This window comes from Brassica napus, chromosome C8 (assembly GCF_020379485.1).
Source record: "Brassica napus cultivar Da-Ae chromosome C8, Da-Ae, whole genome shotgun sequence".
NCBI classification, from domain to species: domain Eukaryota; kingdom Viridiplantae; phylum Streptophyta; class Magnoliopsida; order Brassicales; family Brassicaceae; genus Brassica; species Brassica napus.
In genome coordinates, this window is record NC_063451.1 from 19,703,016 (window position 1) to 19,706,983 (window position 3,968).

Genomic DNA, 3,968 nt, shown 5'->3' on the forward strand with positions numbered 1-3,968 from the left:
TCAAATTGTTTTCAGTGTTTTTCATACGAAAAAGTACTCAAGTGTAATTGTCAAGTAATAGTATATGATTGTTAATGGCTTGTGAACTAAAAATAAAGTGTTCCGGATTAGGGCTTATAAAGTATAAACAAATAATAAGCGGGTTGGGTTGTTTCGGCCCATAAAAAATATCAGGTTATCTCAAGCTCGGTTGGCCTCTAGCTTAGCTAAAAGGTTAATACAACAATCTAAAGTTATAAATCCACATGGCATGTTTTATTACAGAACAAGACCTAAACTTGAAGACACCAACGAATTGTTGGCCTATTGGTAAAAGAGTGTCTAATAGCCAGTCCGACACCTGGTAAAGAGGTGAAACTATTTTTTTATTTTAATATTTTATCAAAAAAAAAATTTGAAGATGGACATTCTTAGAAACTAGAGTGTTGGACAATCTGCCAACAAGTCTTTTGAAAACAAGAAAAACATACATAAAAATTTCAAGGTCGAGTGTTATCGTTGTTGGGAGTAGTTTCAACCTTAAATATATCCTCCCCCATATTGTGATGATCTAGTAAGGCTTTATATGTGTGCCCTATCTAATAAAATATGTAATATGGAGAATGACCCTACAACGGTCACACATATAAAACCACGTATTTGCGTCTGTATAACTTTGATCCATATAAGCCATATGGCTCATTGGTGTGGTGGAGCTTCAAATTACGCTCATGGCTAAAATGTTGTGTTGCATGTGTATATTCATTAACCATCACAAATGGCTCTGCTTATTTTTCTTCGGTGACTCCTTCAAGATCGATCTCCTCTCACTCGTTGACATACAACATGGATAGGTAACAAAAATAACACACATTTTTTTTTTTTGTTAAAGGGTTTTCATAAAATAACACACTTTTCATAGGAAAAAATCACGAAATAAAATAACTACGTCGATCCAGAACCTATAAAAAAACTGGATTTTTCTTATACAAAATTGAGAAAGATATGGATAATTAGTTAGAAACATTAAAATTGCTTGTTTATTTGTTTCACTGTTTCTTTCGGATACCGTAGAATATACGGTTGGTATTTGTAACATTTCTTGAGCCCAAACAAACAAACAAAAATAACAAAATTTATAGGTTTTAAAAGCGTTGTCTCTTCGTTATCAACCTTGTTCTTCTTCTTCTCCAAATGGATTCAACATCCAGTCATGGAAACCTCGTTGGAGAGAGGGAAGAGCTCATGGTGCTTCACACTCGACCCATCATTAAAAAATCCCATCTTTTAAAACCCCATGTAACCACCACCATTGATGGGTCTGAACCTTGTCCAGGCGTAAAGTCGTCACCTTTATGCGTTTCCTTCTCTGGGTGGAGGCTCCCGAACCAAAAGTTCAAGTCTTGGTTTCGAAAAATGTCAGCTTTACACAAACCCATCTGGATACAATCCGGAATCTTGGAAGCAATCAAAGCATCCACTCACAAAATCCGCAATCTCATCCTCTCCCTATCTCAGAAATGGAACCCTAAAACCAAAACCTTCGTGTTCCCTTGGGGCGAAGCTACGATAACCCTCGAGGACGTGACTCTCCGTTCTGGGCTCCTCTGTATACACTCCGCTCGAAAGCTCGGATACGAAAGAATCGGTTTTGAGACTCGAGAAACGGAGAAAGGAGAGGGTGAAGCAGGTTTCATGGATCTCGAGCTTCGAAGACGATCAGATGGAGCACGAGGCTTTCCTTGCGTTTTGGCTTTCGAACTTTGTGTTTCCTGAGAAACAAGGCTGTTCGATTTCGAAACATGTGTTCTCCGTCGCTGTTCGTTTAGCTAGAGGTGAAAGGATCGCTCTTGCGCCTGCTGTTCTCGCTTGCCTTTACAGAGATTTGGGTAAAGTGAATGCTTTGTCCTCTTCTACTCATAGTGTGGACGTTAGGTCTCTGTTTAAGTTGGTCCAAGTGTGGATATGGGAGAGGTTCAAGAGCGTTGGACCAAGACCTGGAGTGATACCAAATGCTGAACCAAGAATTGCTCGTTGGAGTGGTCTGAGACAGGGAGCTGATAATGTGGGACCCTTTCTTGTTGGTGATGATTTTGATTGGCGTCCTTATACTAAACCGTTGAGGAACTGGAACCCACCTCGGTTTTACAACGAAAAGGCTAAGAGGGTGAGTGATGATGAGTTTGCTCGGTGTGTGAGAGTTTCGACGCTTGATGGTTTTGGTTTTAAAGAGGATTACTATCCGAATAGAGTGGCATTGCAGTTTGGATTGGCTCAGGATCTTCCTGGTTTAGCTATTAACTTCACCAATAGGGCTCTTGTTGGTACAAAGAAACATATCGCTTCTCGCCTTACCACATCTTCTGTTTCTGCTGCCAAATACCGAGACTGGTGGATGAAGTCAGTGAAAGAACCAGCTGAGACTTTCAATGCAAGCAACACAGGTGATGATGATGATGATGTACCTCTTAAGGTACTGCCATTGAGCCAAGTCTTTCAAAAGTTAGGAGATGGAATGAAGAAAGCTGAGCAATTGACAAACAAGAAACGCAAGCGAGCTAGTGAGGATGACAACGAGAACGCTATGGATCGTTGTCAAACACAATATGAAGAAGACGATGATGATAACATTACCATTGCTCAGAGAATCAAATGTAGAAAGAAGTGTGGTGATGTAAAGGATATTGAAGAGGATTGCAATCTTCCAGGCCTTCCTCAGAAGCACAAGCTTGCTTCTGGAGATGAACACAACTCTTCAGATCCTAATGTTGCTTCTGATGCAGTAGATGAGATGGAAGAAGATGGTAACATTACCATTGCTCAGATTATCAAGCTTACAAAAAAGTGTGATAACGTAGAGAATACCGAAGGAGGAGAATATGCTTATGCTGGAGTTGAAGTGGATAACAATGTTCCAGACCTTCCTCAAAAGCTTGCTTCTGGAGATGAAACTGTAGCGGTGCCTGAAATAAAGAGAATGAGTGTAGAGAATGATGAAACCAGCTCTTCAGATCCTCTGGTTGCTTCTAATAGAATAGCTGAGAAGGAAGAAGAAGTTGATGTTGTTGTTGTTGTTGATGATGGGAGACTGAACCAGAGAAAACTTGGAACAGATGACATAGCATTGAAGTTGGAAGCACGCATTTTGAAGGTGGAGAAGACTTTGGCGAAGATTAGACAGTGGAAGATGGGAGAAAACCAAACCAAGACACCAGTCTCTGCTTAGGTTATTATCATTACTATTGCAGTTTCTTATGAAAGACAAATCTTTTGAGGGTTTAAAGAATGACTCTTATGTACATTACTACTCTCTGCAAAATGGATAGTTGTGGGTTTAAAGAATGGCTCCCATGTCTCAAAAGTTGGATTGATGTTGTTATAGGATTTTCATTTTTTTCTCTCCAGGAACCACTTGAGCTCTCAATTCCAGATATGGCGGTTTTCTTCACCTATTCTTCTATCAAACTTGAAACGTTAAAAGGACGGACTACAGAATCTATTCTATTTGTATTGTTACAGTTTGAATACGGTTCTATTTTTTGCTACATTCAAATAGGTTTCTTGTTCTATTTATTTATTTTTCCTTTTCTAAATTAGAATAAAAATATTTATATAATATATAGAAATTAAAATAATAGATAAATATAAGGTAAATAATTAATAAAACTATATTGATGACTGATATATGTATTATTGTTACAGTTCAAAAAAGTTGTCCCACATCGGTGGTTGTGCGAGATGATTGTTTTCTCTGTGGGGTATAAAATGGGAATGAGTTGGTTGAATAGAACTTACCCGTTTCTGTCAGAGGTAGGATGATTCGTCAATGATCGTTTAGTGACGACGAATCGTGCCTCCAAAATTTGACTGACATTATTTAAACAAAGGCGAATGGGCCTGGCCTTACTTTGGTTGGTGCCTGCTCGTCAATTTTTGGAAGCCTCGATACAAATCGAGGTTCAACCCACTTAATATCAAAATAATTTTAA

The 3,968-nt window shown here is 38.7% G+C and overlaps 1 pseudogene; it reads left to right on the forward strand.

The window, feature by feature from the left end:
* Positions 1-551: 551 nt before the first annotated feature.
* LOC106412474 lies at positions 552-3,387 on the forward strand (annotated as a pseudogene).
* The last annotated feature ends 581 nt before the right edge of the window (positions 3,388-3,968 follow it).